The sequence below is a fragment of the Gekko japonicus genome, unplaced genomic scaffold, assembly GCF_001447785.1.
Source record: "Gekko japonicus isolate JY-2015 unplaced genomic scaffold, Gekko_japonicus_V1.1 scaffold633, whole genome shotgun sequence".
Classification (NCBI taxonomy): domain Eukaryota; kingdom Metazoa; phylum Chordata; class Lepidosauria; order Squamata; family Gekkonidae; genus Gekko; species Gekko japonicus.
Genome location: NW_015175375.1, coordinates 124,159 through 139,365, shown reverse-complemented (window position 1 = coordinate 139,365; position 15,207 = coordinate 124,159).

Below are 15,207 nucleotides of genomic sequence, written 5' to 3'. Positions count from 1 at the left end.
AGGCTGGGCCAGCAGCAGTGCTAAGGCAATCCTGCTGAGCAAACCTTCCCAGCGGCTGTAAGCATCCCACCTCCTCTCCTACACCTGACAGGCAGCTGCCTGTCCAGTGTAGGACGGGGAGGGGAGGAGTACTAGAGGCCACTGTGGAGGCAGGGCTGGCAGGATCACTAAGGCGTTACTGCTGGGGCAGGCTCCCTCGTGGATTTAAGCACCCTGCAACCGCTGCTGCATCTGACAGACAACTGCCTGTTAGGTGTAGGAGGTGGGGGGAGTGTGTTGGAAGCCATCAGAGAGGCTGGGCCAGCAGCTTTGCTTCACCTCACAGATGGTTCTTGGCCACTCCTGATTTCCTCAGCTGTCCCTTTTGACCCACTTAGGGGTCGAATTTCTAAAAATCCCTTCTTAGCACCTACACCCCAAATTTGGTGTCTCTAGGTCCAGCGGTTTGGCCTGGGCATGCGGTTCAGATTTAAGTCTTTTAAAACGTGATGGTCCTTTAGGGAGTTGTGAGGCAGTGCAGGATGATAGCTCTGGTAATTTTGTATATAAAATGAGTTTTGTAGCGGTGTAAAGAATGCAGATTGTTTTATTTGGAGAATACTAGTGGTTTGGGGTTTTTCCCCCCAAATGTGCACAAGCACATGCTCATCATAGTAAAAGCAACAGGTTGAATCTAAAGGCTTTTCTACATGAGTCCTTTTTCAGTGAAGGATGGCTTTCTCCTTGTGGAAGAAAATCTTTGTGTCCAGCACTTTGGTTCTGATTTATACCAGCAGGTGTGCAACATGATCCAAAAAACCCACCAAACTACAAGCAAACCTCATTTTCTTTTCTGATATTCCCAGTAATACCATTATTAAAATAGCATTTGAATTAGAGGTACAAACAGCAAGAAGCTCTCCACTGGCCGAAGATTCCTATATAGTGGACCTTTGTAAGAAAAAAATGCACTGTAATGTGTAAAGCAACCCACAGAATAGGCAAAACTGGGACTTGCTTCAAAACCGTAACCTAGTAAAATTTTGAATCTTATTGTTGTACGATCAAGAATTGCTTACCTATTCAGCTAGATGCTGGGAAGATACTCTATCTTTTCAGCAGCATGTACCCTGCCCAGTGGGGAGATCTGATGTTTCAGAAGGAGGGAAGTATCCTTCTTATCTCAAGTAAATATTGAACTAGCAGAAGTCAGCGCTCTCCATGCTCATCACAATTCTTTAATGGTTTGCAATTTTAGGCAAACACACTAAGGGGATTAATAATGCAATCCTAAACATGTAAATCATTCTAAACCCATTGATTTCAATACATTTGGAAGGATGTAACTCTGTTTAGGATTGCAGTATAACAGCTCTCAATAGAAAAATATGCCCACAATTTCTGTTCCTCTGTTCAATACTTAAATCTGGACAATGCACCCCAAAATATGATATATCTGAAGTAGTGAGATTAAATCATTAGTTCAGGGATTTCAGAGGCAGGGTGAAGTTCAGCTAAATGATTATCTTTCCAGGTTTAGCCTTTGTAGAAGCTAGAGATGTTTATCTCTATTGCAAAAATTTTAATCAGCTGTTTAATAGTATGCTGGAAAAATGTTGAATGTTCAGGAATGCAGGACTGCTAGCAGTATTTATTTTGTAAGCTTATAGAGCAGTTGGCTGCCTAGGAGCAGACTGGAAACAAAAAATAATGTAGACAGTATGGGTTTCCTACACACTGAGGCCATTGGTGATTCATCAGTGTCATTCAGTTGTGGAGAACACAAACAACCTTTGGATGCCATGTTTTAATAGTCTGTGACGTGACATTGAAATAGATGCTGTTTCACAGGAAGTATCTAGTAGAATATCTGTATAGTCCTGGATCCACAATATACCCCCGCAAAATATAAACATGTTTGTGTGTGTGCATATACGTAGATTTTCTGTTTGTCTGTATGTGTTTCAGGACACTATTGTTTTAAATTTTTCTTGGATAGACATCCTAATTTTGAGATGTTTTCCCTATAGCTGCCGTTTTCCAAGATGGCAGATACAGTTATTTTGATATTTAAAATTCACACAGTCTTATAAGCGAAATGGATGTGGCTTATAGAGCCTACTCCGTATACATCAAGAAAAATAATCTGCCTGGGGAAATAGTGGTAAGATTCTCGAAGAGACATGGGCAGGATCAAATACTGAAAGCAACATCAGGAGCACCCTTAAAAATTGGAGACAACACCATCAGAATTCTAAAAGATATTCCTTTTGAAATAAGAAAAAAGAGACAAATATAAGGACTTGATTATGTTCTTGCAAACAAACAGCATTCCTTACAGGTGGTTGATTCCCGAGGGCATCCTTTTCAAATTAAAGGATAAAAAAGAAAAAATTGACTCTGTTTCTAAAGTACATGAGTTTCTGAGACTGCAACTGGGAGATTCGGGAGAGGACAAGGACAGCAAATCTAGCAAGGATTCTTCCGACGATGACTCTGCTTCTGAAAGGGGGGGGCCAAACGCAATTATCAATTGAGGATAAGAAAAGATAAAACAAAATAATGGCTGAAGAACTCTGAATTGTGCCTTACAAGCTTTTATTATCAATGATGCTCTGGTGACTCTCTCTAAACAGTGTAACCAATCAATATGAAGACTAATATAGCTTTATCGACCATGTTCAATGTGATTTTAGCATTTTTAGACTAATATTGATATACTTGGGGTTTGTTATTAGTGGTTTTCTTTCCTTTCTCCCTTAGATGTACTTGTCCCCTCCCTTTTTTCATTGTAGTTTGTAGTCTATAGAAAATACAATAAAAAAATCCCCTCCGGGGGGCTAAAAAAAGATTCACACAGGATGCTCATCTTGGTTTCAAAATATAAGTTTTTTAAGTCAATAAAGCCAAATACACTATTCCTGTTGTAAAAGCAGAGTATGGTCCAGAAATGCTGATGTGAACATATTTGATTAGCTGAGATTTATTTTATGTACACAAATGACCAAATGCTGCCACATATTTCAAACTCCATCAGAGAACATATTCAAGAGGCACTTCTAGACATCAGAAAGTCACAGTCCTCTCTTCTAACCGTTAATCACTGAACCCTGTGGACAATAGCTGGAAGGAGGTAGAACAGTATTTGATACCTACAAAGTGTCTCAGACCCATACCAGAGGAAGTACTGACATTGTGTGACTGCAAAGCTTGCAGATCTAATACACGCAGGTGCAAGAAGGCTGGACTGCTGAGTTATCTTTTCTACAAATGTCAAGGCAGTGAACAAACTTCACAGAGGACGGCGGAAAACAGGAGGGCCTGGCGTGATCTGGTCCATGGGGTTGCGAAGAGTCGGACTCGACTGTGCGACTGAACAACAAACCAATTGAAATGATGCATGCTAATAATAATTGGCCCAAGTTTGTATGTCTAGATTTTTCTCTTAAAAAAAAAAAATTCTATTTAAAGCTATTATTTTAGTAAGAGTCTTGGCTACAAACCACTGCCTCTTCAGAAGAACTGAAAACTTATTTTTAGCAATCAAATTTGCTGACAGATATGATTATATTTAAATAGTGCTGTCAAAAGATCTCTATCATATACAGTATGGGAAAAGAATATAAATACTCAGGATTTACCCTTCAGATGTTCTTTATCCGACCTACATATGCACATCCCATCATACATACTAAGTTTCTTTAGTAGGAAAAGTGGGGGGGGGGGGTTTTTGAGGAGGTTGATTTGGTGGTGGCCACAGAAGGAGTAACTGGAATCAGTCTACATCCCTCAGACAAGTGATCACAGCTGTCAGAGATGGGCATATGTCCAGTTGGTGGAGGTAGCAAAGTTGTGGCAATGGAGAGATTTGCTGTTGGTTAAAGGCTAAAATCCAGTGAAGAGCTGAACCCAGGTTTCCAGATAAAGGGCCCCCAGACAGCAGTTTTCCCATTACTGCTGTGGCTACCAATTCACCACAGTGGCAGCCAGCCCCTCCACCCGCCTTTTCCCGTTTTTTTTTAAAGATTATTATGGAGTTGTAATATTGTAATGATCTATCTATTAGCTTCTCTGAATTCCCAGATTTAATTTTTGATTTTTTAAAAAACAATATTTAAAATCTTTTTGTCTCATCTTATCTCCCTGCAGTCAAGGCAGCATTGCAAAGACAGTAGAGAAAAGGTGTATCTTAGCAACAACAACCCCCCCCCCCAAAGATTACTTTTTAAAATGAAATTTTGGAATTCAGAGGACCTCATAAAGGGATCATTATAAGGGAGGACACAGCAGGGGAAATGGCACTGAAACACCTGTTGAAGTGAAGGCAAATGCATTTTGGCTGCCTATAGGGAGGAAACGTTGGCTCAAGGGTGGCTTGAGAAAGCAAGGGGAGGGTTCTGAGAAACTACAGAAAGACAACAGTGCTGTGTGGATGCTTGGAAATAATCTGCAGCTGTTGGGAAGCCAACCCATACCAAAAAGCCTATGTGGAAATTTGGACTATACAATTTTCACTTGGCTTCCTTGTTAAGTGTGCTGTTATAATCACCATCCTAGAGACAGAGAAACGAGGATGATAACAATTTCCCCACTGGTAGAATGTGCCAAATCTCCCAAATCCAGGTCTCTTCTGTCCTGCAGAAAGTCCTGCTTCCTTAAAATAAACATGTTCTAGCCATAGGAATCTATGCTCTGATTACATCCAGGTTAGATTATTATAATGCACTTTACATGAAGCTGCCTTTGATAATACCCCAGAACTTCAGCAGGTCCCAAATGCGGAAACCAGACTATTGTTCTGGTTGGGACACAAATATCATATTATCTTAGTACTGAAAGGTTTACACTGGCTACCCATTGTTGGGGGGGGCACAATTTAAACTGCTGGTTCTTACCTTTAAAGCCCTACTGAGAACCATTTTAGTGTCATGGCTAAGAGCAACAGAATCTAATCTGGAGAACTGGGTTTGATCTTGGACTATTGTTGTTGGAATATACAAGGTCTTTAGCGTACCTACTTGAAGAAGATCAGAAGAATAGCCTATAGTTAGTATAGCTAGATTAGGGACTTCCCACAATATCAATTTATGTCCTACCTGTCTCCTGATTGGCTCTTTGGAGACTTTCTGCTCCAACTGAGCCCCCCCCCCTCTCTCTCAGTCAGGTAGTTAATCCCCTCTTCCTCTCCTCTGTTCTATCAGAGTTTATTTCTTCTTTAATAAACTGAGTTATTTTCTTTAAACAGTTGGTGCTCCGTTCCTTGGCATGTTTAAACTCCACCAACAATTGAAAGTCACTTTGAGTCTCCTTAAGCTAGAGAAAAGCAGGGTATAAAAATCTTCTCTTCTTAAGCCTCTCAAGCCCTTTGCTCTGTGCCCCAGCCTTCAGAGTAGGGTTAATCAGAGCAGTGGTGGGAGAAACAAATAACCATCAGGCTGAAGGTGTGATATCACTTCTGGGGGAAACCTGGAAGTGATGTCATAATTCCTAGAGAGGACATCTCTTTTGGGAAAAACCCATCACACTACCACTGATAGCTGCCCCTCATGTCCTCAACACCTCCCAGTCTCCAGCTGGTTGCTGGAGCAGATGGCAAGCAGATGGCAACCAGAGATGGCAATTCAGAGGTGGAGCAGATGGCAACCAGAGACAGGGCTTTTTCACCATTGGTGCCTTGCTTGTGGAATTTTCTCCCCTTGAGGCTCACCTGGCACCTTTGTTGCATCTTTTAGGTGCCAGGCCAAAACACTTCTGTTCATCCAGGCTTCTAATTAAGGGGTCGATCTTTTAATACAATTTTATAGTGTACTTTAGTCTAGAATCTGTTGTTTTAAGCTGCTCAATTATTTCAGCTTTTATGTTCTGGCTGGGTTTTTTAAATGCTGAATTTTAATTAATAACTTTAAATGTTTTGTGTTTTCACTGTATTTTATTCTGCATGCCTCCTTGGGCAAGTTCCCTGGAGGGGTGGCATAATTTTTTTCTAAATAAATACATGAATATAAATGAAGTATACTCTTTTGATCTTAGAGTTGTTTCTGTTTGTTTTCTTCTTTATTTGTGCTCCTGAAACAAAAAGCCAAAATTACTCACTTTCAATCATTAGGAGGCACCTGAAGATGCTTAATATTGCAAGTCAGCTTGAGCTCTGTAAGGAAGATGCCCAGTAAATATTTTAAATAAATAAAATGAGGACTGGAGCATCAGGATTTACTACAATGTTTTTGGAAATATCATGGAAAAGCCAGGGTGGCTGCCATGTGGAAGTGAAAGTACTGATATTTCCTAGTTCCTTTCACATTGACACCATTTTTCGTGCCTCAGTCCTCTGCAGTAGCCATTCCACACACAGAAAGCCAGCAATTAGGATGTGCAGCTTAAAAAAAAAAAAAAAATTGTATTTTTCAGATCCAGATATCAGGGAGCAGAGAAATATTAGTATTCCCAGTTTCCTGGGCTCCAAGTACCTGTTTTTGTTTGGATCCAGGATTTTCGGTATCCTGATATTTTTTTAATTCCACAGTTCCCTATGGGGAATGTTTCTGGAGGCTTTAGGGGCTGTTTTTGAAGCTACTGCCACCAAAATTGCACTGGAGCTTCTGGTGCCTGTCCTTTAAATAACTCCCAAATTTCAAGTGAATTGGATCAAGGTGTGCAATTCTGTGGGCCCCTGAATGAGGTGCCCCAGCCATTCTCCACTGATTCCCACAGGGGAAAATGTAAAACCTGAGAATCCAAAAATGTATACCCTGAATTGCCAAGCCAAACCACAGGAATGCTGATGCAAGCCTAGTGAATGTAAAATCAGTGAATCCAGCCAATGTACAAACAAAGAATCACCCAGGCCAAACCAAATAGGAATGCTAGTTCTCAAAACTCCTGGTTAGTTCCAAATATTTCCAGGAGTTTTCAGGATCCATTTATTGGTATTCCAGAAAATCCTGGATACCATCTGAAGACCGGAATATATCTGAAAAATACTTATAAAAATATTTTTCAGAAACATATTTGGTTTAGATATATCCGAATGCACATCCCTAGTTCATGTAGCATTGACAATTGTGTTCAAAACAACATCAATTTCTTAGCAAGAAGATACAGGGATGATAGCAGTTGGTTTCAGGACAAGGCTGCTCATGGAGTCTACAGTTCTAACTAACGAACAGAACTAACTGAGCAGGGTCTCCACCCCATGAAACTAAACCAATGCACCCAAATATCAGAGGAGGGAAGCAGATATTTCCCTTGTAATATATACAACAAATACACTACAGTGGGAATCTGGGATAGGGAAAATGAAGGACAACTCACCATATGGGAACTCCATTGCCACTGAGCTGAATTAACAGCTGCTGCTGTAACAAGAAAACACGCAGCGTGGAGTAGTGGTTAAGAGCGGCGGGCTCTAATCTGGAGAATCAAATTTGATTCCCCACTCCTCCACATGCAGCCTGCTGGGTGACTTCAGGCCAGCCACAATTCTCTCAGAAATCTCTCAGCACCACCTACCTCACAAGGTGACTCATGTACGGAGAGGAAGGGAAGGCAATTGTAAGCTGCTTTGGGACTCCTTAGGGTAGAGAAAGGTGGGATATAAATATGAACTCTTTTTTCTTCTTCTTCCTCAAGAGTTGACACTGTGTCCCAGTCACAATATAGTATAGCACGAGATTAAGAACTGTATTTCTATTTCCTTGTAAGTGGTTATGAGTCCTCAATGAGGAGAAAAAGCAGGACATAAATATTTAAATACATAAATACAATTATCTCATCGAATTAAATTGCTTTACATAACTTTTATGAAGGCTAAAAATACCACTTCTGAGAGAGCTCAGACTTTCAAGGCACACTCCAGACCTCTTATTTAAGTCAACAAATGATAAAAGGGCGAACCATTTAGTTATTTAAGATAAATTTTGTGCAGCTTCACTTTGTGCAATCATTTTGTCAGCTATTAAAATTGCTCATATCATAGCATACCAAATACTTATGGCAGGTGTAAGTTAGCTTTCCCAAAAGTACCAATTTGCCCTTTTCCATCTTAAAGCAAGAAAGTTATTAATACTCTGTGATTCTCTGGTCCTTTTTATTCTGCTTCAAACTGAAGACCCAACTGTATCAGCTCTCCGTATTTATGGATGTTTCATTTAGACACATATTTAAATATTTCTCCCCAGCAGATGTGACATCATAAATTTCCCCGCACAAACCCATCAGGTTTGCCACAATTTAAAACTTTGGCTCTCCGCCACCAAACCATTAGTCCTGATTTTTTAGCAGCTGGACTTTCTCATTTGACAGCCATCTCTTTTTCCCATTCCTATCTTAGTGTAGCTGCAACTTCTTTACCTGCACAGTATGTTTAAATAGGTTTAACTGTAGAGTTTTGGGTACTACAGTGTCAGCCAGCATGATGATGTTACTTCCAGGTCGCACTGGAAGCAATGTCATTGTGCCAGGGATGGTGACTGAGGCCCTCCCTAATTTCCCTGGGGGATTTCCTCCTACCACCCAGCTGAGCAGTAGTTCTGCAGGGGCATTTCAGGAAATTGGCATGGGTTAGGGTTGCCATCCTCCATGTGGGGACTGGAGATCTCCTGGAATTATAAATTATCTCTAGACTATAGAGACGAGTGACCCTGAAGTAAATGGCTACTTTGGAGGTCCCTTTCCTACCCAAGCCCTGCTGTCTCCAGGTCCAACCCCTTAAATCTCCAGGAATTTTTCAGCCCAGCCATTCCCCCACCATTTTCAGAATACTTTTTTCTTCTTTAAATTTAATCACTGCAAAGACATCTTATTGTTACCGTGACTTTTAAAAATTCCTAAAAGAATAAAATGTATTTCCAGTCTCCATTCATTGGACTAAGAAAACCAACAGGAAACTTGTTTTTATTCCATTATTTTTCACCGTGACATCCAAAATAATGCAATAAACGAGATCAGAGTGACAGCTGAAAAGCAGTGGGCTAAGTTTCACCTTGACCCATCAGTTTGCCATTTGATTCTTAGAACTGTAATGACAGACTGAGAATTCCTTTCTGTAGCTCCAGAGATAGGAGGGAAAGGAGGAGGAGGGTGGTGGTGGTGATGTATTGTCACAATCAGATATTTGACTGGTAGATGGTGTTCTGCGATTCCAGATCTAGCCAAGTTCTTGGGAACTGCAGATGTATCTTCTCAGGGTTCTTGCTGTTCCAAGCAACACTGTCTTTTGGAGCTGAGCTAATGTTATTTGCTCAATGCCCAGGATGTCCAGGTGATTCTTGAGACTTCTAGGCACTGCTCCAAGGCTCAACTGACATGATGGACACCTTCTTCTCACAGAGACGCTCTCTGTATGTAGATCTCGGTATTTTGTGATCTTCTCCTATTCTTTCTTTTCTATCCTGCTGTCTTCTGAGATTGCAATGTCAATGATCCAAATGTCAATGATTTCTCATTTTTTCTACAATTGTGATATCGGGGGTGTTATGCTCCAGGTACTTATCTGTTTGTAGTCATAAATCCTAAAACATCTTTGTTTCATCGTTCTCCATGATCTTGTCTGTTTTGTGCTCCCATGATTTTCTGGCTGATGCTAAGCCATACTACTTGCAAAGATTCCAGTGCCACATAGCTGCAGCTCTATTGTGATGTTCTTTATAGTCAGTTTGAGCAATTTTACTGTAGGCACTGACCATGAGGTCAACTGTTTTATCCTTTGTCTTGCAAAGTTGGCACATGCTGTCATCACTGATCTTAGGAAGCTTGGCTTTCATACTATTCGTTTTGAGTGCCTGCTCTTGTGCAGCTAGAATGAGTCCTTCCATTTCTTTCTTCAAGTACCCATTTTAGAACCACTTCCAGGTATTTTCACTATGTCTTTCAAATATTGCCCTGCAAGTGCTTTTAATTCCAGTTGTCAAAGTGAGTTTTGATTTCAGTCTTTTTGTAATCTTCCTTGGTTTCTTTTTTATTATTATTATTAGTAATTTTTATTTAGTAAGAAAGAAAACAAGCTTGATGAACAATAAAATTTTGTAGTACAAGCGAACATAAGGACTGAGCGGTATGATTCTAGCAAAATACAATAACTTCATGAATACAACAAGAACAATTAGAAAACAGAGCATAGTACCTGCATTCCAAAGATGATAAAATGCTAACATTACATATGATAACAAGTTTGATACCTTATTATTTGTTTTGTTCCCTGTTTAAATTACTTAGAAAGCTAGGTAAAATACAAATATAACTTTATAAGTAGAAACTAGTTCTTGAATTAACTGTATGAATGGGTGCCTCTTAATGGGTGATGAAAAGAACCGTTGCCAAAATCTGTGTGAAAAAGTCAATGCAAAGAATCAGGTTTATACCCACCATTGCAACTGAGACCAATCAGAAGATATGAATTCTTGTCGTGATAGGAAGTCTAGTATTGGTGACTATTTCTGATCAAAGAAAGACTTTGTCGGTTTCAGTAAGGACATGTTAATCTTGTGTGTTATATTATCCATAAGATACTGATCCCAGAGCTTTTTGTACCATAGTACCAGAGTTGGTGGATTGGCATCTCGCCAACAAGCTGCGATAGCTGTTCGTGCCACAAAGAGCATAGCATCTATGGTTAGTTTAGAGCAATGAGTGCCTAGTTTGATTGGCCAGTGGTCTAAGAATAACGTCTCAGGCATGAATGGGACAGTGATTCCTGTTATCATATTGATATGGTTCAAGACCAGTTCCCAGAATGTTTTAATTTTGACACATCTCCACCAGAAATGGCAAATGTGCCCTGTTCTTGGCAGCCTTTCCAGAAAAACGGAGATTTGGTAGGGCACATATGGGAGATCTCTTGTGGGGTGAGGTACCAGCAGGTCATTATTTTCAGCATTTGGAGTTCCAGAGCGGATATGGGGGATTTAAAGTTTGAGGAGTTCCATAGGTCCAACCAAACATTCTCAACAAGTGGGATGTCACAATCTTTCTGCCAAGATAATTGGTATGGCATGGGTTTGGGATCTGGGTCTTTGAGCAATAGTTGATATATGACAGAAGCTAAATTACAATTCTGAGAGTAATATACTTTTAGGATAAATTCAAAGTCTGTCTGTGGTTGCTTTAGAAAGTCTATTAATTTAATTTGAGTGCATGCATGCTGTAGCTGCAGGTAGAGAAACTATGGGATTGGATGGCCTTGCCTTTGTTCCAGTTCTGATTTTTGCAGGATTCCTTGTCTTGAGGCGATATCACCAAAACGTGATAACCCATGCTCCTTCCAACACACCCATATATTTGGGGATACATTATCCAGGAACCATTGCTGTGTTGTGAAAGTGGAATAGCGAGAGACCTTCTTGGTAAGTACAGCCAAGAAGTGAAACCGGACGGTGATTTATCCACAATCATTACAAAGGCATATCAGGCAGGCCCTGCAAGCATCTTAAAAAATAGACTGTCTAGAGATATCATTGTTACTTTTCTAGACCTGCGTTATAAAAAGAAGATTCTTTCAGCGGCAAGACAGAGGGGCCATCTCAACTATCTGGGTGAGAAAATAGAAATCTTCCCAGACCTCCCAAGGGAAGCAATCATAAAGAGAAGAGAAATTAAGCCTATAACCTTGCGTCTCTCTGATGCAGACATAAGATATTCATGGTCACTCTACTGGTTCTCCAGAACTCATATCAGGGAAAGTCTCACAGAATTTCCTCCGCTGAAGAAGGACTTACCTTAGTCCGCTCACTAGATCTCGTGTCCCACATGGAGTTCTCAAGACCATCCTTTAAAATAAAATTCCACTCTCCCTCACCATCATCTTCTGAAGAGTGGGAAACGCAGGAAGCGCCATCTTAAAGAACTCTGCTTTAATATCATGAGTACTTTTACGATTCCCGGAGTCTTCTAATCATACATTTTACTTAACTCCCCAGTTTGAATTGTCGTTGTATTTGGGGGGGGGGGAATAACCTCTCCCAAGTTTGTTTGATATTAACTGTTCCAATTTCTTCTCCATTTACTAGCATCCTGGTGTTCTATTTACTCATGGCATTTTTAATAAACGTTATTAGTTTTGCTGGTGCCTACCATTTCTAGTGTTTTCAGGATCCATGTATGGAGGAGTGAATCAAATGCCTTCTTGTAATCAATCCAAGCAACATTCAGGTTGATTTTCCACATTTTACAATTTTGTAAGACCATTTTATCAATCAGTAACTTATCTTTAGTACCTCAGGATTTTCAGAAAATTCCTTTTTGTTCATGTGGTAAAATTAATGGAATTGGCTACAATTCCTGTTAGTAGTTTGAAAGTTGTTAGGAGGCAGGTAGTGTGGCAGAAGTTGCTTGGCACTGCTCCTTTCTCTCTTTTCTTCAGAATGAGAAATGTCCTGCCAGTTCCTATCTAATCTTCTACTGCTTTGGAACAGAGCACATTGTTAAGTTGTTTCACTAGTCATGGATAAAGACTTGTCAACTTTTTAATATTATCATTATTGTTATCATTATTATTAGTCTTCCACTAGGCCAACTAGTGCAATGGCCTAGGGCGCAGATCTCCAAGGGGTGCAGTGAGGCCGCTGCCACCCACCCACCCCCAGCATGGCTTTCTGGGTGCCCACTCCACAGCGCACCCCTTCCCACCAGCTCGCTTTGCCTCATGCCCCCACCTCCTTCCTCCTGCTCAGCGTGCCCCTTCCCACTGGCTCACTTCGCCTTGCAGCAGGTGTGCAGGTGCGACCTGGGCCAGCCAAACCTGCCCCCCTCCGACACTGAGACTGTCTTCCCCTGAGGCCAGAAGAGTGAATGGGAGGCAGGCAGGCAGGCAGGCAAGCAGGAGGAGAAGCGAACAGGGAGAGGGAGAGCACGACCTGCGTCAGAACACAAATCTGTGCCCTTAAAGAGACAGAAGTCCGGGGGGTAGATTCTTGGGTCAGCAGGGAAAGGACGCAGGACGCCGTCTGGAAGGTGTTGGGGCATCCCCAAAGGGACCTGCCTGCCTGGTTAACCCAGAGAGAGCAGCAACAACCATGCTGGGAAGCCAAAGGGCAAATGGGAGGGTTGCCTCTGTGAAGAAGTGCATGTCCTGCCGGGCTGCCAGGTCCCTCTCCGTCCCTGCCGGAGGACATTGGAGGGGTGTTCCGGAAGGTGGCGGGGCGTCCCTGAAGCAACGAAGCCCTGCAGGGGAACTTCCCCGCTCCCAACCTTGGCCACCTCCATGGCATCCCCTTCCCCCCTTCCCTCCCGTGACTTGGTTTCAATGCTGTTGGGAGGTCAGGTGGCTTGGAAGCTCTGCAAGGGTCCCCACGTGGCTAAGAGATCTGAGCCACTCTTCTGCGGTGAGGGGGGGTGCCACAAGGCAGCCTTGCCTGGGGGGGGCGCCACAAGCTAGCCTCGCCTAGTGCGCAAAAAAACCTCGGGCCAGCCCTGTTAGTCTTTAATACATTAAGTGTATTTCTTTAAAAATAATCCAGCACAATTGTTTACTTTATTATCAGTTTCTTGTGAACACTTACCTTTCATAAATATTCCTGCCCTCTTCCATTTAGGTGCCAGTGTTTGTTTTTCACAATATAAATACACTTCTTTTGACACATTGCATGGTAGGTGGGCACAGCATTTGCAAAAGATATTTATCTCAAATTAAAGTGAACAGTACACCAACAGATGTTATAGCACTGAGCAATCCTGAATTGCCTGATTGATTAAAAAATCATAGGTGTCAAGGCCACCAGCCTTAGATCCTAGTACAATGAGAAGTTGCTTTTGAAATTTAAAAAAAAAACCCTGTTAGGTTTAAAATCTAAACAGTTGCATTTCAGAAATGTGTTTCCACATTTTCAGGCTTAAAATAGTAAAGGAGAAGAACTGCATCAAACAACACATTGTCGTGTGAGACAGCATGGCAACATGCCACATCAGATAGCACATGGCTTTGAAAGAAAGGAGACAAAATCCCTCATGATTTTTGTCCAGTCATCACAGCAGACATCACAATAAAAGTTTTCTTTTTAAACAGCTACTAGCTTTCCACCCAAGAAAACCAAGCTTCTCAAAGACAAATCTGAAGATTAGGCGTGGGGTATATTAGTTATCAGGAGCTGCGGTGGCTCAAGTGGTTAAGACGCTGAACTGCAGGCTGTGGATGGTCAGTAGTTCAGCGGTTCAAGACCCGGGTGCTGCAAGACGGAGTGAGCTCCCGTCTCTAGTTCCAGCTCCTGCCAACCTAGCAGTTCGAAAGCAAGAAATTGCAAGTAGATAAATAGGTACCACTTCGGTGGGTCCAGCACAGTGTTCCGTGCGCCTTGGTGTTCAGTCATGCTGGCCACATGACCACGGAAACGTGGTCTTTGGACAGCGCTGGCTCTTCGGCTTTGAAACGCAGATGAGCACCGCAACCCTAGAGTCGGATTTGACTGGCTTTTGAGCAAGGGAACCTTTACCTTTACCTTTATATTAGTTATACTAGATCTTTAAGACAACTGGTATAGTTACCCCTTGATGAATGATTAGGAACTATTAGTTTAGAGCAAGCTGAGAAAAAACACATGGTATACCTGCTAAGACTGTACCACTTCTGAATGAAGAAAGGGCAATCACAAATTTCTATAGGCACTACATAAGACAAAACTATCTGGCAAAAGACTAAGATAGGATCTTCTCACTCACATGTTAATTTTTGACAGGTAGAAAACTTTTGGGAGGCATTAAAACATATATACCCTCATCTGAATTCTGTTTCATGTGATATATGGATACCCATGTGACCCTCACCCAAGGGGACCCCTTTTTCTCTCTGTAGTTTGATCCCCTTCTGTACATGTGTACACCTGAGTGCGGACCCAGAAACAGTATCAGGACATTGAATTAAAGTGATATCATACCAAAGAAGGAGAGGAATGCAGGGCAGCTCCTCTATCACTCATACATGTAAGCCCACCCTAAGAGGGATTCAGTTGAGGGTTATTTCCCCTAAGGACCCCAGAGCTTCCTCCTGGATAATATGATCATAACCAATGACCCAGACTTCCAAAATAATAAGTAACGGGCCTATCCTAGTAATGTCTTTCCTATTTAAGTGACTGGACAGGAAGACTCTAGTGCTTCCCAATCATGACAAGTACCCAGCCCATAAATGCAAACATATGTAGCTTCTAGATCTCTCCAAGGGGACATTTTTGACACTCCAAATGCCAAAAGGGAAACTTGCCCCTTTCCAATAAAGACAAAGGTTTCACATACTTGCACTCT